This window comes from Pinus tabuliformis, chromosome 6 (assembly GCF_031772625.1).
Source record: "Pinus tabuliformis cultivar Carrire ecotype Pingquan chromosome 6, CPIR1, whole genome shotgun sequence".
NCBI classification, from domain to species: domain Eukaryota; kingdom Viridiplantae; phylum Streptophyta; class Pinopsida; order Pinales; family Pinaceae; genus Pinus; species Pinus tabuliformis.
In genome coordinates this window covers 808,338,636-808,366,066 of record NC_142292.1, presented here as the reverse complement: position 1 = coordinate 808,366,066, position 27,431 = coordinate 808,338,636, and positions in this window count along the sequence as shown.

The window sequence follows — 27,431 nt, the reverse complement described above, 5'->3', positions numbered from 1 at the left end:
TATGGGTAGATCGAATAACATAGAAGGCCTCAATAAGCACTTCTCCTTTTAATTTGGTCTATGGTAAAGAAGTTCTTCTTCCTGCAAATATAGCTATTCCCTCTCTAGTCCTGGTTCAATTTATTGAAGAAATTCCTTCCTGTTCTATGCAATTAAGGAAATCGCAAATCCTCAAGCTCAAAGAAGAAAGAGATAAAAGCAAAATCACACATGCACATCATCAACAATTATTTAAATCTTCATTTGATGTAAATTCTGTAAGTCCTAAATCCTTTAAGCTTGGAGACCTTGTATTGAAGTGGGATAAAGCACATGAGGAAAAAGGTAAGCATACCAAATTCCAAAGAATGTGGCTTGGCCCATTTCATATTGCGGAACAAATTGGCCCATCCACGTTTTTATTATAGGATTTGTTAGGAAAGAAAGATTCTCTACCCGTTAATGGGAAGATTTTGAAGAAATATTTTTCATAGAAGATAACCTCTTCTATCCTTTGTACACTATTTCCTTTACTTTTTATAGGAAATTAGAAGTTAAATAGCATTTACTTTTGGCCCTTACAATAATAGCCTCTTTTATGTTTTGACTTTTTGCTTTTATAAGTAGAGACTATTGAGAAGATAATTTTCAAATTTGAAACATAAGCTAAGTTCTATTGCTTTGAAATCTTCTTGTTTTCCACCAAAATTATTTGTCCTTTGTAAAACCTCAACTTTATAAAGAAACCTTTGTTCTACCATCAATCAAGAAAAGTATCTATAATAAAGAAAAGACTCTCTGCAGAAAATCATCCTTAGCTCTATAATTGTCATCTAGAAACTCTTAAGGAGTCAATGATTCTCCCCATCTGGTAAATTTTTCTCTTTTTAGAGTGTAATTCTAAAATATACTTAAACTTAAAGAATAAGAGATCTCATCAAGAGTCGAATTACCATGATCATAGGGAAGTAATAAATTGACATTACCAGTACTGCATATCAAAACATGGTAATGGCTTGAGATTGTTTTAATCAAAAGAAAAGGGGTCTCATCACGAGCCAACTTGTTCAGTTGAATTACAGCCAATGAATGGCATTGTCAATTTTGGCCACCAAACCAAGACAATGACATTTAAGTAGAAAAAAATGAAGTTTTTAACAAAAATAAATTGTTTAGAAAAGAAAGAAAAAGAAGTAAGTATATCACTCTGAATTTATCTCTAAAAATTGCACTCTTATCTAGATGGGAGACTGAATCATTGATGGTTGAAAGGTAACCTTTTCGATGCTATGGATACCTCTGGCATCAAAGGCTCTACCTATGACAAATGAGCACAAATAAAAGACAATCTGTGAGAGCCCCCTGCTTTATCTTTAAAACCAAGTAAAGACTGATGTAGACAAAGGAATTTTCATTACGAAAAGGATAAAAAATGGGATGATAATTAGGTGGATTTTGTTTTTTTATTTAGAGAAATGTTACTTATCTTATATTTCATGTGTTTCCTATTTTCTGAACTATCTTTATTTTTTATGTTTTAAAAATTTCAAAACACTATCAGAGATGATCAGTTCTTCCAGCAATCGCCAATTGTTGTGCTAGTCAACAACCCCCCATTTATTACTAATGGTTAATTTGTTAATTAATAAATGGGGACCCTTTATAAAAACACTCCAAGAAAAATTTAACACTTAGGTGCTTTCCTTTGAACTTTTAGGAATAAATCAGGATATTGAGTCAAAACCCTCTAGAACTAGTAATTCCCGCCTCTTCGCATATTGTTGGACCAAGTGCAGTGAAGAGTTAGTTAACAAACGAAATCTGCGAATTGTGATAAAATGAATCACCTTATTTGACTTAGAATTCATTAGAATTTTCATTAAAAAAATAAGAGTTAAGGAATTTACTATAAGTAAAGTGCTTATCGCAATCACATATCAATGTACACAAAGGATGCAATTCGCAAATCATGTTGTAACATGTGGGATGCGATAGAATAAATCAAACTCATCACATCACATAATTTATTTAAAAATCCAATCTTATGAAATACATGAGCTTCCGAAATGTGATAAATATTGGACCCAATAAAAGAAAATGTTATAAATTGAGAGTTAAGTCCGCTACGTAGTGAAAAGCCACTTGTTTGGAACAGATTCCCCTAAGGACAGTTTTGGGGCTAAAAGCCCATGTTTTGGGTCAATTTTGTAATAAAGTAGTAAATTCTCTGCATTTTATGGTCACGAAGCACGAAGGTGTCAAGAGTCATAAAGGGTTGTCCACCCTTATTTTATAAAGTGTAAAGTTAGCTGTAAAGATCTACCCATGGTTCACGGACCACGGTATTGTATGAAAGGAACTAAGTAAGTAAGCTCTAAGTAGTTTTTAGAAGATAGTGAAGAACGAAGTGAAGAGTCTTGGTAGAAAAGTCTAAGTGTTTTGGGTCTTAGTGTAGGTAGAGGCTCTACAACTAAGTGCGCAGAGGCCTAGGGTGGAAGTCTGCAGCTGAGCACGCAGACCTCTGCAGCTGTGTGCACAGGGCAGATAGAGTCTATATAAATATGAAGATATCAATAAAGAGAAGTATTCTGCAAATTTTGTGTATTTATTTTCTATTAATGCATCTATTTATATTGCGTTTTGGGTTTAATTTACAATGTTATGTGATGCGCAAATATATGTGATTATATTGGTTAATTGAACGCAAGTAAGAATATCAGTTTACACGCCGCTAACTAGGAGTGTTTAGTAAGATAAGTAAAACACTTAAGATAACTTGGGAATCTATACAATATGTTGTCATAGCAGTTCAAAAGCACCTGGATCACGGGTTAAGGTTGTGCAAAGGTCGATCATACACCTTCGCGGAGGTACTAAAGGGTGGAATAAGGGGGTAGACTAACAAAGCCCTAAATCTTAGTGACTTGTGCGAAAATAGGAACAAAGGGTATAAACCGACGTCACGACCATCTCAGGGTGTCGAAACTTGGTTCCAGCATCCCCCCATACTACTTCGGGTGAGACTTCGGTTCACTCTGCGTGGGATGATGCTGAAAGGGCCAGTAGTGTAGGGATTTGTTTAGATAACTAACGGTGAACCTGGGTCAGGCACCACAAAGCCAAAAAATGGTTCCGTTGTCGGGACCAGAATCTGCATGAGAGATGTGTGAAGTCGTATCGTTGGAATCCAACTAAGAAAGAGATTGAAGACTGGTTGGACAGGAAGATCCACAAATTCATGGTGCAAGAGAACAAAAATCCATGATTGCAAAAGGAACAGTGGCTGGACAGGTACCTATATATAGAAATTCATGAGATATTTTTTTGTTCCTTTCCAGTTGAGTTATACGAGTGGATCGCGAAGCTAGCGGATAGCCAAGGAAGGTGGAGACTTGATGGTCCTATTGTCTGGACCTTGGAGTTAGTACAGAGACTGGAAGCCTCTGAGGATAAGATCGTCCGTGCTGTTGATCATTGGCTCGATCGCATCATAGGAGGATTTGTGATTGACTTCGCAGTCGATACCTCGGTTAGTTACAGCGAGGCGAAGTGACGCCTTTTCAAAGGTCCACGAGGTAAGTACTTGAAGTCTTTAAATACCTATATTAAGATGTTATTGTGCGAAAAATGGGTTACACAGCTACCTTGATGTTCGGAGATACGCAAAGTGGAAAGACTTACAGAAACGAAGGAAGAAAGGGCCCTGAATATAGTCCACTGATCTCATCGCCATTGAGTGACGAAGAGGTAGTAGTGCAAGATTCTCTGCGAAGTGTAGTTCAGTTAATAAGATAGACATTCCTGCGATTGCCACCTCCACCTACACCACCTTCAACTTCACCACTGTCACCTGCGAGTTCACCTGTACCACCACCACCTCCACTGTAGTTCAACATCACAAATTCAGTGAAGCTACCTTTGTTTAAGGGCTTGTGAAATGAGGACTCGGACTAGTTTTGGTTCGTCATGAAAGTTGTATGGGAAGCTCAGGGCATCACAGATAATCACATAAAGAAGGTGACATTAGTTAGTGCTTTGCAAGATCACACGCTAACCTAGTACATAAAGTACTCTAACGATAATCCAAACACTAGGCTGGAAAATATCCAGACCACACTAAATAAAGAGTTCATTAGGCTAAAATCCGAGGCACAGTTGATTGTGGGGTTGAAGGAAATCACGATGAAACCAGGCGAGAAACCTTGGGAATTGGATCAGAGGTTGAAGTGTAATATCTGTGAAGATAATATGAACTTAACATATGGACAACACCGTGGGTGGTTCATGGCCTCGCTCTTGCCACATCTTAGGTTGCACTATCACAACAAAATATTACAAATCAGGAAGAGGCCTTGGAGATTGCAGTGAGACTATATGAAACACCGATGCAAGATCCAAATTTGGGGGTTCAGTAGATCCATGCGCAGTTGCAATATATTTTCCTTGAAATGCAAATTTTGAAGCAGGACAGAACAATTCAACCGGAGGTGCACGAAGAGGTATGGTGCCTGAAATGTAAAGGTCAGGGGCATGAAAAATACCATTGTGTGGCCTTTGTGAACTATATTGCAGGAGGAGGACTGATGCCTTTGAGGCCGAAAGCCCAAGTAGGACCAAGCGTGGGGCCTACATTATGGTGTGCTATATGTCAGGTAGTAGGAAAACATTCAATGGATAACTATCATTTGCTGCAGAACTTTGTACAAACACTGCAACAATTGTTATGCAAATTATGCAAGTTGGTAGGGCATGATGAGCACAACTGTCGAAGTTATGAATTGATTATGGACAGAATACCTACCCATAGGGTTCAGGCAGAAACACGCCCCCTGACCAGAGTGCTGGGATGGCGTGAACAGGATTTCAGGGGCAGGGACAAGGCCGAGACGGAGGAGGACCTGGCAGAGGTTGGGTACAACTAATCTGTTACAATTGGGAAGGACCGGGACACTATGCCCATAATTGCACTAACCCAACATGTCCTTCGTGCAAATATTTCACTCTGTTTCATCATGAAACGAAGGACTGTCCTACACTGATAGTGGGGATACATGACAAAGGGGTGCTACCACCTCAACCGACTTAGAACCTGCAGATGATCAGGTCTGAGCCTCATGAAGAGGATCCAAATGTGAATATAGTGCTCTGAAGTGGAATCACAATAGGAGATGATAAGGGGAAACAACCTGAAGACAATGCATGGGTTTGAAAAGCTCCAGTGAAGGAGGCTGAATTTGATTTGGAGTGCACATACGAAACATTTATGGAAGCAAAGAAGAGCTTTGTTGAGGCCTCCACCTCAGGGAGCAAGGATAAGCCTAATCAGGAGATGGACCCTTCTATGCTTATAACCTTCCTAGAGACCTGCATGAATTTGCTGCATGATAGCAAGGCTATGAAGGGGTTACAAGATCTCATAAATAGATGCACCGAAAACACTCTGGGTGAGCAACGCGTGGTACGAAAGATTGGTAAGCATAAAACAAGGACGGGATGGGAGATGAGAATGACACGTAGATAGGAGAATATGAAATGGATCAAGTTATTTTGGATCTAGGGTCAGACGTGAACGTTTTACCAAAGCAGACTCGGGAGCGTATGGGGAGACTCGTGCTGTAGTGGTCTCTAATTTAGTTAAGGATGGCAAATCAGCAGAAGATCATCCCCATGGGATGGCTGCAAGGAATAACTATAGATATTGAAGGCACGAGCGCATTGGCTAACTTTGAAGTGATAGAAATTGTGGATGACAACAACCTCTACCCTGCACTCCTTGGCATTGACTGGGCTACTAACATGAATAAGGTAATCAACCTAAAGAAGCAAAAGATGATATTTGAAAAGAAATCACTCTGTGTAATAGTACCCCTAGATCCTACTGAAGGATCGTGCTATACTGAACCAGTCCGTGATTATGAGAGAAATGACGATTTGGACTGCATATATAAGATAATAGCACAAGACCAATATTGGGTGAATCTGACAATGGGTGGACAAATTACATTTGATCGCGAGAGTTCCTACACCTCAGACTCTAATGAAGAATTAGAGCATTGGCATAATCGACTACATGAAGTAACCATGTTGAGCTGTAACATGATGACCTGGTTATTGTGTCGTGTATCGTCAGAGGTAAGAAATCTGCCCACTTATGATGGTTTGAATGATGTGGATGTGTTTTTGGATGCATATGAGAGGGAAGTACCAGAGAAGCAGTGCTTCTAGGCTTTCAACTAGGTACTGCAAGCAACGCCCACAAGATGGCGGGGTGCGCACAAGGGTAGCTTTGATGATTGGCGTGAGTGTAGGAGGATAATGAAAACACGCTTTGGGAAGCTGAAGGTACGAATGACAAACAAATATGACAGGAAGGATGACCCATGCACACACTTTGCCAAATGAGCTAAGGCTTATGGAACGAAGCCCCAACCTGAATCGGTGCACTTGTTCTATCATACCTTGGATATCATCCCAATGAACTGGTACTTGGATACAGAGTTCCACCATGGAACAAGTGAATGGGATATCCTGTGCGAAGGATTCATAATGACATTCAACTTCAAATATGGGTTTGACTGTATTGACAAAGTGCTACAAGAAGTTAAAGCAACAATATTTAGGATCTCGCAGGATCATTTGGATCTGATTCAACCCGATTCGACTACTCAACTGAGCCACACATAAGAATGATATAACATTACCAATGAAGAAGAAGAAGAGGATCCATGAAATGATTACTATCCCTGAAACCGAGGGTCACTGCGAGGTTGAAGGAATGTAGATTGAGAATCTTGATATAACTGCACCACTAAAAATGAAATATGTAAATATTGGTATGGAGGCAGAGCCCAAATTCATGAAGGTTGGAGATTACTAGGATAGTGCGACGATAGATAAGGTCATTTCATTACTTCGTGAACACCAAGATTTTTCCCCTACCAAGTTTATAGACCTAAAGGGGATAATAGGAGACTCGGGCGTTATGAAGATCATGTTAAAGCCCGACACGAAGCCTATTAAGTAAAGATCTTACTGTCTTAATCTGAAGTATAAGGATAAGGTTCGCTTAAAGATAGACAAGATGCTTGCGGCAAGCATCATTAAGCCCGTAGAAGAATATGATTGGGTAAGCCCAATGGTGGTACAGGAAAAGAAGCTGAAGGTTGAAATAAAGATATGCGTAGATCTCAGGAAGTTGAATGATGCTTGCATACATGATCCATTCCCAACTTCGCTTACTAATGAGGTATTGGATAATGTAGGTGGCCAAGAAGCTTACTCCTCCATTGATGGGTTCTATGGGTACCATCAGATCAAAATCGCACCTAAGGATAGAAGCAAGATGACCTTCACAATGGAATGGGGATGTTTTCAGTACACTGTAATGCCTTTGGGATTGAAAACTGCGCCCGCTATTTTTTCACGCGTAGTTATTGCTGCATTCAAAGAATTCATTCATAAGTTTCTATACGTGTACTTTGATGATTGAATTATGTTTGGGTTGGTGAAACGCCATGCGAAAAGTTTGCGCTTGATGCTAGATACTTGTCGAAGGTACCAAATTTCACTCAATATGAAGAAATTCTTGTTTTGTGTTCCTTTTGGGACTCTCTTAGGTCATGTGGTTTGTCGACAGGGACTGATGGTAGATCCCATGAAGATCGCAGTGATAATTAACCTGGAGGTGCCAAGGAGTGTAAAACAGATGTGTGCAACCTTAGGACATACTGGGTATTACAGGAAATTTATAAAGGGCTATGCCCAGATCACCGCACCTATGGAGAAGTTTTTGAAAAAGGATGTCACATTCTGTTGGAAGGAGGACTGTAAGAAAATCTTGGATGTATTGAAAAAAATGGTCACTGCACCGATTTTAGTCCTCCCAGATTGGAAGAAGAAGTTTCATGTACATGTAGACTCGTCATATATAGTGCTGGGAGCAGTACTGACACAGGCTGGCAGAGGAGAATGATACCATCCTATAGCATTCGCAAGCATGAGGTCATTAAAGACTGAGAAGAAATATTCCACCACCGAGCACGAAGGGTTAGCCATGGTATATGAGTTCCAAACGTTTAGACACTATTTACTGGGTGGACATTTTAAGATGTATACATATCATTCTGCATTGAAATACTTGGTTAATAAGCCTATGTTGGGGGGGACTGTTGGGTAGCGAAGGTCCCGCGTAATATTTTTGCGGTAGAAAGCCCAAGAAGTAGGATTAAAATATTGTAAAAAATTCGAAGTATGCGGATCGTGAAGTGTAATAGATTGAATCAAAGGGTAGTCTGCCCAAAAATAATAAAAATTAATGTAAATAGAGTTGGCCCGCGCAAGGATAGTGGGCCAGGGAAGGGTATAAATAGAGCATGGCTCTATCAGGGAAAGGCAGTTATTTTAAAGGAATGAAATGTAATGGGTTCTTGAAGAAGATAGTCTGAAAGAATCTGTAATTCCAAGTCGAGGGGTGGGTAGTAGGTAGAGGCTCTACAGCTGTGTGTGTAGAGGCCTGGAAGGTCTGCAGCTGTGTGCACAGACCCCTGCAGATGAGTGCACAAGGTAGATCTAGATTTATTGGTGGAGAATAATAATAAAGATAAGTTTGCTTCTGTAAATTCTATGTTATCGCTCATTTGTCTTTATGGTTTACCTTTCTATATCTGGTTAATATAAATGTGATAAGTGTATGTTAATCTAGGTTCATTTTGTGCACGAATCGATTATGTTGGTTAAATGTTTGCTTAAAGACCCTGTTGAATAGCTCTGAATCATAAAAATAGAACAGCGTAGTAATAAGAAAAATATAATCACTCTGGATCGATGCGAATAGTGTGGAGCTATAAACCAATGCATGAACCTCCCAGACCACACCAAGACATCCCTAGGGTGCGAAAACCTGGTTCTAGCACCCTACCCTCCTACCTTGGGTGAGACCTCAGTCTGCGCTCTGCGGGCTGTTGCCGAAAGGGCTGGTAGCTACGAGATTTGTTTGGCTAAATAATTCTTCCAAACCTAGGTTAGGCCCATAGCAGCCAACAAATGGTTCCATTGTCGGGACCGGGATCTGCCTAAGGGGTGTTTAGGTGTGGGACGCGAGGACCCTATAGAGAAAGAATGTTGGAAATTCAAGAGGATCAGGGACGGTAATAGATCAAAGGTGACGATGGCGAACACAATTCAGTTACCAGTATTTAAGGGAACCGGAGGCGAAGACCCGGAACAATTTTGGTTTGTACGAACATTAGTATGGGATGCATAGCAAGTCGAAGATGATAAAATCAAGAAATCCATCTTAGTCAGCGCATTTCAAGACTAAGCGCTAACATGGTACATGAAGTATTCAAGCATTAACCCAATGGCGGGGATAGCGGACATCCATTCTGAATTCAAAAGGGAGTTTATCTGACCAAAGACAAAAGCACAGTCGGTCGTAGGATTCAAAGAGGTCACGATGATACCTATAGAGACCTCGTGGGATCTAGATCAGAGGTTGAAAAGCACCATTCGTGAGGCCAACATGACCCTAACAGATGCACAACACTGTGCTTGGTTCGTCGCATCATTAATGCCATATCTGAAGTCGACTTTGTCACAACAACAAATCTCAACCCAAGTGGAAGCGCTGGAAGCAACAATGCGGTTGCATGAAACTCTGGTACAGGACCCAGGGTTGGGAGTTTAGCAAATCCAAGCGCAGGTCCAAAATTTGTGTTTGGAGATATAAAAGTTAAAACAAGATTAGATGCGGTGTTCCAAAATCCGGGAGGAAGTATGGTGTATAAAGTGTATGGGCCAGGGACACGATAAAGATCACTTTCCGGTCTCGGTGAATTTTTTGGTCACAGGGGGGACCGACATCATTGCGACTAGAGGCACAGATAGGGCTGAGTGCGATCGTCCCGCTCTGGTGCGCAATCTATCAGGTAGGAGGAAAGCACAACACAAATAACTGTCATCTATTGCCAAAATACAACCAGACCCCCCAGCAGCTCTTTTGTAACTTTTGTAGATTGGTGGGTCACGAAGAAAGAGATTGTCATAGCTATCGAATGTTGATGGACCAAACACCAGCCTAGAGAATGTAGACTAAAGTGCGAGGTCAGGATCCAGCTGCGGCATTTGCGTGCGGTGGGTTCTCGGGATGCAGTCGAGGGCGGGGTGCAATGGGACTAGGAAGGGGTTGCGGGCAACTAATATGTTACAACTATGGAGGACCAGGACATTACGTGTGGGATTGTACCAATCCAACCTGAGTATCATGTCCTTATTGTGAGCAATTTGATCATGAGCTGCTAGAATGCCCCGTGCTGATAGCACAAATTCGCGAAAAGAAGGCAACACCTCATACAACAACACAAAACGTGCAAATGATGAGATCTGAACCCCGTGACGACGAACCCACGGTTAACATGATTTTACAACGTGGCACAGCCATAGGAGAAGGTGATAGGAAGACTAATATGGAAGCTAAGGAAAGATTCATGGGCATCTCTACTCGAGGTAGTAGGGATCTGCCTGAGCCAACTAGGGATCCCTCAATGATGACTACCTTCTCAGAGACATGCATAAAACTGCTTCACAACAACCAGGAAGTTAGAGGGTTATAAGAAGTAATTAATAGATGTGTAGGTTGGGGTGAACCTTGCACAATCTGGAAAATAGGAAGACAAGCATTACAAACAGGTCAAGAAATGTGGCTAACGGTGCAGATTGGCGACTAAGAGATGGATCAGGTCATTCTAGACCTGGGTTCTGATGCAAACATATTGCCTAAACAGACTTGGGATTGCATGGGTAAGCCTACACTACAATGGTCTCCTATTTAATTGCATATGGCCAACCAGCAGAAGATCTTGTCTATGGGATGGTTGCACGGCATTACAGTAGATATTGATGGCCTAAGTACCTGAACGGATTTCAATGTAATTGAAATCATGGACAAAACTAGTCTATACCTTGCATTGCTGGGGATAGACTGAGCCATTGATATGAATGGGTTTATTAACCTCAAGCAGAGGAAGATGATATTTGAGAAGAAGTCGCTCCGGGTCATTGTTCCACTAGATCCAACAGAAGGACCACACTACACAGAACTGGTGTGTAGCGAAGAGAGGGGCGATGTATTAGATAGTATCTACAAAATTGCTGCACATGAGGAGCAGAGATTCTCGCAGGGATACGCCAATGATTCAGACAAGGAAGACAAGCGATGGTGCAATAGGGTTTGTTACACAAAAATATCATCACCATGATTATTTGCAGTCAGTATGGGTCTATCATCACTTGTACTGTCCTCCTAAGCAAGTCTCAGACCTCAACTCTTCAAATCAAGCTTTGGAAATGAGAGAAAGACATTAAAAATCAATGTAACTCTGGTTCCACACTTTCTCTCATGGTCACCTGCGGTCCCGCACCTTCTGTGTACAAAAACTGCGGACCTGCCCGCTCTGTCCCTAACAGTGTAGGTGCGGACCCCTGTGAAAGTCAAAAGGCGCAAGTTTTATCTTAAAAAACTCACTTTAGGTTAATTCTAGAGGTTTCTAGAAGGAATTTTGATGTGGATTGTTCGCTCTGAGGTGGTTCATGCATCCCAAAAGAGAAGGAGCTAATCCCTTGATGAGAGGAGCTATCCCTTTGAAGGAGGACCTAGTAACCTCCCTCCATTGCACTATAAATACAGGCATTGGGCTGGTTGCTAGAGAGGTTAGAAGCTGAATATTTTTGAGGGTAAATGCTGGTGAAATCAAGACTTCCTAGTTGAGCTTAAGAGGAGAGATCACACATCTTTTTGGCTTCATTGGGGAGTGAATGAAACTTGTGAAAGTAGAGGAGACTTCTTGCTGGACCCTGGGAGGAGCTTGTACAGCGTCAAGGCAAAGGTTGTAAAGTTATTCTTATTTTGAATTAATACAATCAAACTCATTTTTCTCAACAAGTATCTTATGTTATTTGTTTCATGGACTCCTTGGCTTTCATGTTAAATATGTTTTATGCAATTGGCTTTTCAGGTGCTATTTAATTTTTTTGCCTTGTTTGTGTTTGCAGATTCGCAAAAAGGAGCTCATTTGGATCAAAGGAGCGAAGGCATCCACAAGCTTGCGTTGGACCTAAGGTAGGCCCTAAAAACACTTGTTTGCTATTGTTTATCAAAGCATATTTAGATAAAGATAGTGTCTGGTTGGTTTGCTTGTCATTAGGTCTTCTTTAGATTCTAGGAAGGTCTATCTTGTCCACAAGATCGACTTATTCCGTGTGACAAAAATGGTGACTCCACTGGGGATCGAACCCAGAATCTCCTTTTCCTCCAATCAACGCATCATCTTCATTTGCAATCATTCATATGACTACATCAGACACCATTATTTATGATGATCCTTGGATTGTCCCTTCTGAATCTGAGATAGACTCATTTGGTAATGCCATGCCTTTGAGTCCATATGAAATTGCCTATGAAGCCGTGCAGTCTTTTGCTGACCCATGTTCAACCGAAAATGACTTAATGAATGTGGTCCGTGAGGAATCACTTTTCACATCAACCTCGGATTTAACTACGTTTTCTGAACTTGTTCACTCTGATGAGCAAATTCGTGAAATCCTGTGTGTAGATGATTTACCATGGGAAGATCTCCATCACAGATCTTCGTTTTTACCTGAGGATGATCGTTTTGAAAATGATTTCTCATCAATTTTTACAACTGAATATGTCAAGGAACCTCAGAATCCAATGAAACATCCCGATTCAGAGTTAAATTTGGGAAACATCTCTTGAACTATTCCTATTGACATTTCGATTAAGCTTGGAATTGTTGAGAACATTCATATAGGTGCCTTTTGTACAGATGACGAAATTCAATTATATAAGGTCCTATTTCAAGAATTCCGCGACGTGTTTGCCTGGTCCTATGTGGAAATGCCAGGAATTGATCCCGTGATTATTGTTCATGAGATCAAGACTTACCCAGACGCTAAACCCGTCCGGTAACGTTTGCGTCAGATTCACCCATGAAAAGTTGCTACAATTAAAGCAGAAATTGAAAAATTGTTGAAAGCAGGTTTCGTTTATCTGATCCCGTTAACGGATTGGGTATCGAATATTGTTCCGGTTAACAAAAAGCAGGGGACAATAAGAATATGCATCGACTATAGGGACATCAATCGAGCCTGTCCAAAGGACAATTACCCAACTCCCTATATCGATCAAATCATTGATGATTGTGCCGGCAGCGAAATATTTTCCTTCATGGACAGTTTTTCCGGATACAATCAAATCAATATTCTACCTGCCGATCAACCAAAAATGGCTTTCATTTGTCCATGGGGGACATTTGCTTATTGCAAGTTACCTTTTGGGCTTAAGAATGTCGGAGCAACTTTTCAAAGGGCGATGTCTTATGCGTTTCATGACATCAAGCACATTGTGCAACCCTATCTCGATGACTTGCCTGCTCATTCATTACATCAAGCTCATCACCTCGTCCATTTATGAGCAATCTTTATGAGGTGTAGGCATTATCGTATTCGGTTGAACCCACAAAAATGTTTCTTCTGTATAGAAATGGGTCGATTGCTGGGGTTTGTAGTTTCAAAAGCCGGCATTCGCGTTGATCCCTCGAAGGTCGAAGCTATCATCAAATTGCCTCCTCCTTCGAGTCTTCGCCAACTCGAAAGTTTGCAGAGGAAAGCAAACTTTTTACGACGATTCATTCTTAACTGCGCCGAGGTTACAAAGGGTTTTACCTGGTTGTTGAAGCAAAACACTCCGTTCTATTGGGATGAGATGGCTCAGAAATCTTTTGATGCACTCAAACACGCGTTGACCCATGCACCGTTATTGCATCCTCCCAATTACAACCATGATTACTTCTTGTATCTCGCCGCCTCTCATTCCACCATTGGAATGGTTTTAGTTCAGGAAGATGAATTCGGAAATGAACATGTGATATATTACCTTACTCGAACTTTAAATCCAACTGAGCTAAAATACTCACATGTGGAGAAATTGGCATTGTCAGCTGTTCAAGCTGTCCAACGTTTTCGTCACTACATTCTACTACGCAAAACTACGGTAATTTCGGATTGCAACCCTATGATCTACATTTTGACCAAGAAATTGCTAGGGGGAAAGTACTCTAAATGGATCGTTATCCTGTAGGAGTTCGACTTGGAATTTGAAAAATCTAAGTCTAAGAAATCTTTAGTTTTTGCGGAGTTAATGTGTGACTTCCCGTGTGCTGACACAGAAACTGTGGCGGAGGAGCCCATTGCGGACGAATCCTTGTTTCTAATAAGCACTTTAGATCCGTGGTATGGGGATATCATCATTTATCTCCAGACCCAATCCTTTCGGCCAGAAATTTCAAGGTCCGAACGTCGAAAAATTCGATTCCAGTCCCAATAATTAAGGATTATTGGAGATACTCTTTATCGTCGTGGGGTGGATTCTGTTTTTTGACGTTGCTTAACTCACGAGGAAGCTGAAAGGGTTCAAATGACTGTCACTCTGGAGCGTGTGGAGCTCATATGTCTGGGTTTGCCACAGCCCAAAAGATATTGCGCACTGGCTACTTCTGGCCGTCTTTATTTAAAGAATGTATTACGGCGGTCCGAAAATGCCACAACTGCCAAATTTTTGATCGTAAGATGCGCGCTCCACCTGCTCCTCTCCACCCTATAATTGTCGTTGGTCCTTTTTCCAAATGGGGTATCGATTTTATTACATGTAACCCTCACTCGGTCGGGGGGCATGCATATATCATCCTTGCGATAGATTATTTTACTAAGTGGGCCGAGGCGATGCCTACATTTGACGCAGACGGCAAGACAACTGCAATTTTTGTGTTCAATCATATAATTGCTAGGTTTGGTGTCCCACAAGCGATAATCACTGATCATGGGCGTCATTTTCGAAACGTTATGATGACCGAACTTACAGGCCAGCTTGGTTTACGTCACGATAGTTCAACCCCTTATTATCCACAAGCGAATGGTCTGGTTGAGTCCATCAACAAAGTTTTAGTCATCATGATCTGACGAATCATTGGGATTCATCGGTCGAATTGGCACAACATGCTATTTTCAGCGCTTTGGGCGTACAAAACTTCAGTAAAAACATCAACAGGGTTCACTCCTTTCCAACTAGTCTATGGTTTGGAAGTTGTGTTACCCATTGAATGTGAAATCCCGTCACTGCAAATGGCCATCGAGTTACTTCCAGCCACTTCCGAAGAGGAAAAGTGTTTGTTATACTTGGCTCAATTAGATGAGAATCGACGTGATGCTGCGTTGGCGATCGAGACTCACGCAAAACGAATGAAAGCTCAGTATGATCGAAATGTGACCCCTCAAAATTTTTCGGAAGGAGATCTAGTCTTAGTTTATGATCAAGCTAATGATAAATTAGGCGCTAGAAAATTCGTTCCTATGTGGCATGGTCCCTATGTTGTCAAGCGAAAGCTAGCCAAAGGGGCCTATGAATTGGTAGACTTTGACGGGGACTCTTTGGGTAAACCTAGAAATGGCCTTTACTTGAAGAGGTATTATGCTTAAAAGAATGGGTACGGAGATTTAGTTAGGATATTTTTTCTTTCTAGCTAGTGTGTTTTAGTTTAAACAGTGTGCTTAGCTTAGAGAGTGTTTTTCGTCATTATTCCTGCTTATCTTGGTTTTACTCTTGATATTGCAGATGTCGATGCCTCTCCAAACATACATTGGTTTCGCTGATGGTGCTTGTCGTAATACATGAAACATCTCTTCCGCAGCTTGGGTTATCTATTCGCCCTCTGACGAGTTAGTATCTATGCATGGGGTAAGCCTCGGTCAAACAACGAACAACATTGTCGAATATAGTGCAGTGATTGAGTTATTATCTGAATCTATTTCCTTTGGGATTCGGAGTTTGATAGTGAGGTTAGATTCTGAATTCGTTGTATTACAGCTTAATAGAGTGTATGCCATTAGAAATCCAGTGTTATTAAGATTATTTTTGAGAGTGCGTCTCTTGGAACGTGAATTTGATTATATTGAATATCAGCATATTCCAAGGTCTTTAAATACATTAGCAAATGCAATTTCTTCTCGAATGTTAAATAGACATTTTCAATAATCATACATGTAAATTTAAAACCATTCCATAACATGATTTACAAGATAAGCCGGTAATAGTGATATATATATAGGAGTGTGTCAAAAAATACATCGTCCTCGATCATAGGTTGAAAAAAACCTTATGATCGGCAAAAATGATAAGTACAAAAAACAAAAATGTCACATGTGCCCACAATAGGCGATCATCCTATCACTGGTGATGATCTCTATAAGAAACCAATGCACGGGCCACCTTGCAAAGGAACCTCCTAAAAGGTCCCAAGACCCCAATCACATAGCGCTGAAGTCGACGAGGAATGTCGTCTATAGTGGTCTCAGGAATATCTCCTGTCAAGCGCTCGAGATGACCCTCCAACTCGGCCAAAACCTCTGCTGATTCGTCCTGTGGGGCTGGCGCGAGTGCAATTGGTTGCCTCCTCTCGTAAGGCCGGAGAGCAGCTGGTCACTGTGGACCCACATCTGCATTTGAAATTTTTACTATCAGTTTTGAGACGATGCAAAAATAACAAAAAAAATAAAATTAAAATAAAAAATGTTGAAAAGGATTTTACCTTACTCGTTCCACTGCTCTCTTGGTGGAAGAACCATGTCTAGGTCACCACGAAAATCTATCCCAGCATAAGGGAAGTCCTGAATAGAAAAGACCTGGTTTTCCAGCCATTGGAAATACTCAGGTTTGAATCGAGCAACCTCTGTCCTCTCGTCCGGGTGACGGGCCATGACTGCGACCCATCGCATCAGTTTGGGCTCTCGAGGAAGCCCAGCTCCAACAGTAAGGTGCTGTGGGATCAGCATAGGAACCCTCTCCAGGCCAAAACTCACAACCAAAGCCCCATAACCAAAGGTCTTTAGTTGTCCGTTTTTGGCCCTGGTCAGTTGGCCTTTCAGATTGGCCAACACGACATCGCACCAGTTGAAGATGGTGCCTCGAAAGCAATCAACTGCCATACGCATCTGGGATCCGGTGGCAATATGTAATGCAGCAGCTCCGTAAAGTCTGGTGACAGTGAACACAATCACCATGAGCTCAGGACGGGATATGGTCTTTATGTCTATCCCTTTGTCTCTAGCCTGGCTGTTGCAGTACTCTAGCCTGAGGCTATCGATAGACTGGCCACCTAGCCTAGCCCCAAACAGAGTCAAGTCTTCGCCTCTCTTAGGCAAACCAGTCAAGAAATATATGTCCGCTAGCTCGATTTCGAGCTGATGGCCACTAATGAAGAAGCACTGGTCCTGTATGCTCCATCTGTCAACCAACCACTGTAAGAAATCCACCTGAGCCCTCATGCCAGGAATGGCCCAGTATTTTTACAATCCGCACGCCCTCAAAGCATCAAGTGAAGGCTAATGATTCCATGTGGTATCATCCACGTCCTCATGCTCTCGTTCACGCCAATCTAGCATGATGTACTCTCTGCATCAAGCATAAAGAAAAATTAAATTGCTAGAAATTATTTTGTGTGGTCCATTTTTGAGAATTTTTGGGTTAAAAACCCTTGGGCAGGGACAGCACCCTCCGGGTTAGACACAGTGCGTGGGACCGCACTTTGTCTACACGGAAGGTGCGGACCCCGAGCTTTTTCCCAATGGAGAAAAGTCGGGGTCCGCAGGCCCACAATGGTAAACCTACGGGCCCCCGCGCACGGGTTTTGTGCCTAAAAACCCTCCCAAAAATGAAATAAATGAATAAAACAAGAAATTAAACGGTTAAAAATGAAGAGTGGGATGATGTGGATTACCTGGAGAAGACGGCGTTCGATTCCGACAGTTGGATTTTCCGCAATCTTCACGGGAAGTTTTCTAAGCAAAAGCACTATTTTCTCTCCCAAACTCAAACGGTAAAAATGAATTGACAAAGACCCTTTTTATAAGTTTTTTGAGTAAATAAATTGCAAATTTGTTTATGTTTCACTTTGAAAAGGTATTTTTGCGACATTTTTATCTATTTCAAACAGGTATGAGTAATGTTTGTGTTTTTGTGCAGAATAAAGGATTATTCAGGCGAAATCTATCATTTTCGACGAAAAAACATGTAGAGTCATCTTTAAACTCTTTTCTGACTCCTAAAACATGAAAATATTGTCGAGTGTTTCTTTTAGACTCGTTAAAACGAAATTAAAAGACGGTCCACTTACAACTCTTTTCCGACCATAAAAAACATGAAAAGATTGCCGGATTTTTGTCGTTTCAAATTCGATATTGGTCATAAAACGACGTGTCGCTGATCACTTTTTTACTTTTTCGGGTCAAAGGCACTAATGAAGAAAAGTACTCCTTGGTTGTAAAACATCAAGCGGTTCTCTCAAGTATTATTTTATACTTTTTCGGGCTTGGGAGACACAAATTTACGAAAAAGGTCAACCCTGGAGTCTTCTTAAGTTTTCAAGATTCTCTAAAATTGAAAAACACCGAGTTTCTCCTATACTAGACTCGTTAAAATTTCACAGTAAAGGACCTGTTCAATTACAAACAAGAACGAACCACTCCTTCTTAGGGTTTGAATTTAAACTAAGTTGGACTCATCCGAAGGATGAGCTTATAATCAAGCAAATGTTATCCTCCTCAAGCTTGTCAAAAATAAAGTGGTACTTGCCAGAAATGGTGGGGGAAAAGAGAGAAAAATGAGCCTGTTTGTCATACTTTGTAACCACTCTTGAACACGACACTTTCATTCACCTAGGTTGGGAAATCCTTTGCCTAATAGTTGATCAAACCACATTGAAAGTCTTTAGCCGATTTCTGGGTATTAACTTTGGGTCAATTGTCACCAAGCCATCTGTCGTCTCATTATGTGTTCAAGAGGTCACTGCCAATAAGCCATTCATTTGCAAAATATCTATCATCCAACTTGACCATCCCTGAGTCAGTCCTTGCAACTAAATTTCTTCAACTTGATCTATGATTTCGTGTTGTGGGCTTGCCTACGATGGATCGCTTTCTATCGACATCAGCTCATTATCTAAAAAGATGATCTAGAAATCGTCAGTACCTTGAGATCTGCATGCCTAAATGGCAGGTTTCTCGCCTTTGATGACAGTTTACATCATTGACTTTCGATCAAAGGATTCTGTGACATGTTCGACATCAATACATTTATTCGCATCTCATGGATTGTACTGGGTACTTTGAGAGCCATTGACATCACTGGTGGTTTCTCTCACACTTGTTAACAGTTTACATCATTGACTGGTAATCAAGTGGTTTCTACCATGTTCGACATCAACACATTCATTCGCATGGATAGAATCGTATTGTTTTGGGAAGTAGAAATGAAGACCTTGGATCTAGTTTCCACAATCCAGGCTGCGAGGAATTTTGTATTCATTATATAATGGACTATTCATAAACAGATGGCTGCGTCCATACTATGTCCACATGAGTCTATACTTGTGATGTTTTACAAGATCATTCCTTTATCAGAACAGTAGTTAGTTTTTCTAGTCAGTTTTGATCTGAGTATGGGAATGCCTACCTCAGCGATGATATGATCTCATATATATATCTTGCATTAAATGTTTTTACAGGTTCCAACTGGCCTCTCCACAAGATGATCCTCGAAATGATAAAGTACTTCACTCTTCCTAAATGATAAGAAATCCTCATCTACTACAGACTTCGCACTTTAGGGGGCAATCTGTTACACAAAAATATCATCACCATGATTATTTGCAGTCAGTATGGGTCTATCATCACTTGTACTATCCTCCTAAGCAAGTCTCAGACCTCAGCTCTTCAAATCAAGCTTTGGAAATGAGAGAAAGAGATTAAAAATCAATGTAACTCTGGTTCCGCACTTTCTCTCATGGTCACCTGCAGTCCCGCACCTTCTGTGTACAAAACCTGCAGACCTGCCCGCTCTGTCCCTAACGGTGTAGGTGCGGACCCCTGTGAAAGTCAAAAGGCGCAAGTTTTATCTTAAAAAACTCACTTTAGGTTAATTCTAGAGGTTTCTAGAAGGAATTTTGACGTGGATTGTTCGCTCTGAGGTGGTTCATGCATCCCAAAAGAGAAGGAGCTAATCCCTTGATGAGAGGAGCTATCCCTTTGAAGGAGGGCTTTATCCCTTTGAAGGAGGACCTAGTAACCTCCCTCCATTGCACTATAAATACAGGCATTGGGCTGGTTGCTAGAGAGGTTAGAAGCTGAACATTTTTTAGGGTAAATGCTGGTGAAATCAAGACTTCCTAGTTGAGCTTAAGAGGAGAGATCACACATCCTTTTGGCTTCATTGGGGAGTGAGTGAAACTTGTGAAAGCTCATATTTCTCAACAAGTATCTTATGTTATTTGTTTCATGGACTCCTTGACTTTCATGTTAAATATGTTTTATGCAATTGGCTTTACAGGTGCTATTTAATTTGTTTGCCTTGTTTGTGTTTGCAGATTCGCGAAAAGGAGCTCATTTGGATCAAAGGAGTGAAGGCATCCACAAGCTTGCGTTGGACCTAAGGTAGGCCCTAAAAACACTTGTTTTCTATTGTTTATCAAAGCATATTTAGAGAAAGATAGTGTCTGGTTGGTTTGCTTGTCATTAGGTCTTCTTTAGATTCTAGGAAGTTCTATCTTGTCCGCAAGATCGACTTATTCTGTGTGACAGGGTGAGTGAGGCTACCACGTTGCACTGTAATATGATGACGAAATCACTGTATTGTGTTAAATTTCAGAACCGCAAATTGCCAATGTATGATGGGCTGATAGTAGTAGAGGATTTCCTGGTTAAATTCAAAAGTGCGGTACCAGAGTACCAACGGTTCGATGCACTCAAATCAGCATTGCATGCGACACCGGTATGATGGTGGGATACCCATGAAGGAACCTTCGAAGATTGGCGAAGCTGCAGGCGCATGATGCAAATAAGATTTTGGAAAGTCGAGCTATGAATAATGGGGAATTATGATGGACGGGAGAATCCGCACATACATCTGAGAAAATGGACCAAATCTTATGGTATGAAGCTTGAACTAGCATGGGTAAACTTATTTTATCATACCTTGGATGTCATTCCAAGGAACTGGTATACGAAAACAGAGCTCCGACATGGCACTAGCGAGTGGATACTCTGCGCGAAGGGTTTTTGTCAACATTTCTCTTTGAAGACCAATGGATGGATACTGTGGATGACACATTACAGCTAGTAAAGGCCGCCATATTTAGAACACCACTGGAGCTAGAAGAAGTCATGCTATCAGACTAGTCATGACAGTTGAGCCAGGCCTTAACATGTTACAATGTACAAGCAGAATATGATGAGGATGGCCCATGTAACATCAATATACCGGAAACCGAAGGGAGTCGTGAGATGCGTGGCCCTAACATAGAAAATCCAGATATCACAGCACCACTAAAAACAAAGCAAGTGAATATTGGAACAGAAGAAGAGCTGAAGTATGCTAAGCTTGGGGACTACTGGGACAACGCCATGGTGGAAAAGGTCATCGAGTTGCTTTGAGAATATGACAATTTATTCCCTACAAAAATGACAGAGCTGAAGGGGATTCTAGGAGACCTAGGGATGATGAAGATAACATTGAAACTAGATGCGAAGCTAGCAAAGCAGCAACCCTATCAATTGAATCCAAAATACAAAGTGAAGGTCCACGAAGAATTGGATAAGATGCTGGCAGCAGGAATTATTGAACTAGTCGAGGAGTCCAATTGGGTCAGCCCCATGGTCGTACAGGAGAAGAAATAGAAGGGGGAGATCCACATCTACATGGATTTGAGAAAGCTCAATGATGCTTGTGTTAGTGATCTGTTTCTAACATTCGTTATAGATGAGGTACTTGAAAATGTGGGCGTGCAGGAAGCATACTCCTTCACAAACGGGTTCTCCAGGTACCATCAGATCAAGTTCGCACTAGAGGATCACAGCAAGACAATGTTCGCTACTGAATGGGGTTGTTTTCAGTATAGAGTAATGCCCTTTGGATTGAAGAATGCACCTACGATATTTTCCCGTATTGTGGTAGCCGCATTCAAGGAATTTATCCACAAATTCTTAGAAGTCTACCTAGATGACTAGACCGTATTTGGCCTGGTTAAGAAACATGTCGCGAGCTTACGATTGATGCTAGATACCTGCCAACAACACAAGATTGTGCTCAACTTAAAATAGTGTACTTTCCTCATCCCTTTTGGGAACTTGCTTGGCCATGTGGTTTGTAAGCAAGGACTCATGGTGGATCCAGCAAAGATCACTGTCATATTGAATCTGCAAGCACCACACAGTGTAAAGCAGCTACGCCCAGATTACAGCTCTGATGGAGCAATTGCTGAAAATGGATGCTACTTATTGCTGGAATGAGGAGTGCAACAGAAGCCTAGAGATGCTTAAGGAGAAAATGGCTTCAGCCCCTATATTGGTCTTTCCAAAATGGGATGTCGAGTTTCATGTGCATGTGGACGCGTCCTGTATCACGCTGGGAGCAGTACTCACTCAACCAGAAGTGGAGGGATTGGACCATCCGATTGCATTCGCAAGTCACAAGTTGTCCAAAGCAGAGAAGAATTACTCTAATATTGATCGAGAGGGATTAGCAATGGTATAAATGCTCCAAAAGTTCCGTCACTATCTGCTCTGTTAGAGTCAGTCTGTTCAGCCCTCCGTCAGAGATCAAAACCTCTTTTGTTGCATTTCATTTTAGGTGTCTCATTCAGCTCAATCATCTGCATTCCATTAGGAGCATCGATCTTCTAACGAAAGGGTCTTGTCTCCATACTTCCCTCATGTCATGTACCTGTTGGTTTGTTTCTGATCATCAAAATTCATCAAATCAATTTTACAGTCATTATGGATGATCTTCTAGTCAGCCAAGAGTCATTTCAGTCATTAGGTCTAGGGTTTCACAAATTTTGTCTTCAAAGTGTCCAATAATGCCAGCAGGCCCATGAGGATGTCTCCAATAAGTTTTCATTCCAAAATTTTCATTATCAATAATGCTTGAGAATGATTCTTCTTCAAAACTCTGTTTTGAAGAAGAAATTGTCAAATTCATTTTTTGTAATAAATATGTAATTTTTAAGATTTTTCAAGTTCTACAGTTCTTCATTGTAGCCCTGGTCATCCTTTGCCAAAATCCAAGGCCATCATCCCTGCAAAAAATTTCCAAGAGTTTCATCATTTCAGTCAAAAGTCAAAGGAAACAACAAAAAACAGAGTTTGTATTAGAAAGTGAAAAGTGCCAAAGTGGAAACATTAGAAAGTGGGTTATTGAGATCAAAAATTTAAGTCCAATGGTTATACAATATATTTTGGTGTCCAAACAATTCATTTGCACACAAGGAGATAGCAAGAAGTCAAGTTAGATTGTGGAAGGGGGGAATTGTGATTTTGAAGGCCGACTGTGTGTTGATTGCTTGTGCGGCGCATTGGAAGGTAGTCACGGTGCACCAGGAGGTCACGGCGCATAGAGCCACCGTTCACAGTGTCGTTTTGAACGTGTGTGATGCACATAGACAGCGTCGCGCACTGGGTATGCCGTACGGCACATACAGTTAGAGGTCCGAAAATGGTCAAAATTCGCTCAAATCACTCAACAACACATAGATTTGCCTCATTTCAAGCAGGTAGAGTCTCCAATACTATTGTGCATTCAAATGTGATGATTGTGTGATGGTGTTTATTACATGATTAATGTGTAAAGGAGAACAAACCCTATCTCTTCAAAACTGTCAAACAAAATTGCTGCCTAGGGTTTTGATGATTTTTTTGCCACCAAGTTTATTCCCTTGTCCCTTTGTTTCCATTTTACTCCCTTATCCCCTAGTTCCCCTACCCCCTAAATTCACTAATCCCCTATTCCCCCATTTATTCCTATCCCTATCCTTAAACCCTACAATATCCCATCCCTATCACTTTCCATGTCATTTGCAAAAAATCCCTAAATCCCAATTTCCAAAGACAGTCAAGTGACTATCCTCACCTTCACTTGATTGAACCATATTTTTCCCACAGTCCACCCACTGTCCCTATTTATCATAGTCCTTTCCTACTTGGCACATTTGGCATTGAAAACAAAGGCACCAATTAGTCATTCTCAACAAAAGAAACATACACCTTGCTTGAAACATTATGGAAATGGATACTGATTCATCATATGAACAAGACAGTGATTCTACCACAGAGCTTCATGCACCGAGGAGGCCTCGTAAGGGTGGCAGACATGTTAGAGAAGAGCCCACCTCTTTGACTGAACTGCAAGCTTGCCCACTTGCCATGGCATGTTTCCAACAATAGTCATGCTTTCAGTATTGCGAAATGATTGCTCAGATTGAACATCATCGGGAGTTGGCTCAGTTATTTGTTTTTCATTTGCATGATGGTCAGGTAACTCTTGCTGGTGTAAATTTCACCTTAACACCAAAGACCATTTCTCAAGCAACAGGAATACTGAATGTAGGTGAGGAGTGGAACAAAAGAATGTAGGTAGAAAAAGTACATTATGAACCATATATCAGGCCTAGATATGTGAGACAACTCAGCAAGGTGTTCCCATTCTGGTTTTTGAAAGAATCCTATGCACTGTTGATGAGACTCATTATCAGATATTTTAGTTGTGCAGGCCGCTTCTCATGCCTCTATGCATACCATATCAGGTTATTGATGCATTTCAAGAGAGTGAAGATGATGAACATTCCATATTTCATGTGCCGAAATATCGAGAGGATGACTACTCTTGTGCAAAAGAAGATTCCTAAATAGCAGTACAACAACATTTATCACTATGCGCTCATCAAGATCATTGTTGTACATCAGCTTGGCTTGCAGGGTATCACATGGGAAGACTTCATTTCCCGTGAGTTATTCACAGCTTCAGCAGCTCATCAAGAGGTTGTCCATCATGTAGGTGAACCTTCACATCATCATGGAGGTCAGGAGGCAGAGACTACTAGTGTGCCGACATATGTCACCTATCAGAGAGGCATGAGAGGATTGTTTGCAGCAGCCCAACGAGTACTATCTCCACCTGGGGTAGAAGGGGTCTCGTTGCCGTCATCAGCAGCATAGGTATAGGTACAGGATAGAGGCAAGAGGCCTATGCAGGATGAGGGCCCTTCAGGAGGCCAAGACACTGATTTCATACTCATCGATGATGATATGAGCTCTCCTAGCTCAAAGATGAGGGAGATTATTCAGGAGCATAAGGCTGAGATAGATGCATTGACCAACAAGTTGTAGAGAGCTCAATGGGTCATAAAATATTTGGAGCAGTGAAACAAACAATTGGAGGATCAGCATACAGTCATGGAGTTGCAAAACATTCGTGAAAACCGACAGGCTGCCCAAAGAAGCCTAAATGAGATGACACCCATTCAGCAGGAGATAGAGGCTGATCGAGAGATTTGGCTTGAGAGGGATAACATTCATCTTGAGAAGCTATTGGCGAAGGCAAACAGGGACAAGGACATGCTCAGGCACATGAAAAACCATTATTGGGCACGAAATCATGTTTGCAACGCAAGGATCAAAATCCTGAAGGCAAGACTAAGGAGGGCATTAAAGCGACGCAAAAGGAATGATAGGCTCCAAATCTTGGACGAAGCTTCTTTGTATGAGAATTATACTTGATGATGGACCTTCAGTCCAAATTTCAGCAAATTTGGAGAAAATTTTGTCAATTTTGAAATTTTTTGGCTTCAAAACAGATTTTCCGGCCCAACGCGTAGCGCCACTTGGCGCGCGCTTATAATTGGGAGATCCTCTGGAGAAAAACTTTGCATTTCTGGATTTGTTATGAAAATTTATGCATGGTCATGAATTACCTAAGGATTTCATCAAATTCTGGGTTGCCTAAAGGGTCAAAAACACATAAAAAATTACCTCTCTGCCACCTTTTGCACCCACAGGAAGCAGTCTTGGGAGATTGAAGTTTTGGAGGGGCAAATGACATCCAAATCTAGAAATTCCACATGGGTTGGAAATTAGACAGGAAGGGCTTTCCAATGAGATATCATGAGCCCGATTTGGACTTTGGGAAGGGCCTCAAAATCAGCCTCAAAGTTGTGCTATGCATACAGGTTTTGGGCACGGCGCATAGAGAACTTTGGCTTATTTTTCACTCTTCAGCTCAGAATTTCGGCCAGTTTTAACTAGTTTTACTTTTTAATGTTACTCTTGATCTAACTTGATGTAATTTCATGACCATGATGTAATTTTAGAACATTTTTACTTGTCTTAGTAGATTCATTCACCAAAAGGTGAAATGTGAGTGAATGAATCAATTTCCTAACATATAGAGGCAAGTTGTTTCATTGCCTATTTTTCAGTTCCTCGTTTAGATATGGCTGAAAAAACTCCTAGAATGTTGAGCTCAACCACTAGAGGCATGGGAGGGAGTTAATCTTGTCTATATCATGTAATTTCTCAGTCATTTTCAAGGTTGGACACTTGGGATTGCTTGGCACTCCATTGTACATCTTATTTCTGCATTTTTTGCAAAGGAAAGACCAGGGTTTTGCAGCACTCTTTGGGACTCCTGTGGCTCTGTGTTTTGATGGTGTTCCTCTCTATGTAATTTGTGAGTTCACTGATATTTATGTGCATTATTTCCTTTTCTCTTTGCTTCTGAAATTAAACAAATGAGTGATAAAGGTAGAATTCATTAGCTTGATGTGCTCTACCTGTTAGTTTTTTTTAATTTTCAATGTTTTCTTCAGTTTGAAGAGGATTGTTTGTACCATCTCACCCTCTTCAGCTTCTCACCAGTCTGATCCCTCCATATTTACAAAATCAAAGTATCAAAATGATTGCCTTTCTTGCCCCAATCAGAACTCTACAAAACTGGCCTTCATCCCCGGAACCAAATTTGCCTTTCCCTTGATTCCAAAAAAATCCCAAAAAAATCAAATCAAATCCTTACACTTCATACCTAGCCTAAGATTAGAAGATATTTCTATCATCTCAAGCCCCAAAGATCATCATTTGCTAAGATTGACCCAGAGAGAGCCCTCTCCTATCCTCGTAGGGCTAGCTACAAGGCTGAGCGTGGTTTGATGTTGGTACTGGATCCTGCCTTTTCAGCCTGAGGTAAATATAGGCACTAACATTCTCAGAGGACATTTTAAGATGTACACAGATCACTCTGTGCTCAGGTACCTAGTGAATAAGCGTGTGTTGGGGGGCGCATTTGTCGATGGTTGCTGTTATTTCAAGAACATGATTTTGAGGTTGTTGTAAAGCCGGGACGCCTGAATGCAGGTCCAGATCATCTGTCCCGAATTGAGACCGGAAAAGAACCAACAAATCTAGAAGAGGGACTCTCGAACACCCAATTATATTCCATGCACATTGCAGATGGCCACTTTGAAGATATTATCCACTTTTTAACTACGGGCACTGCACTGCAA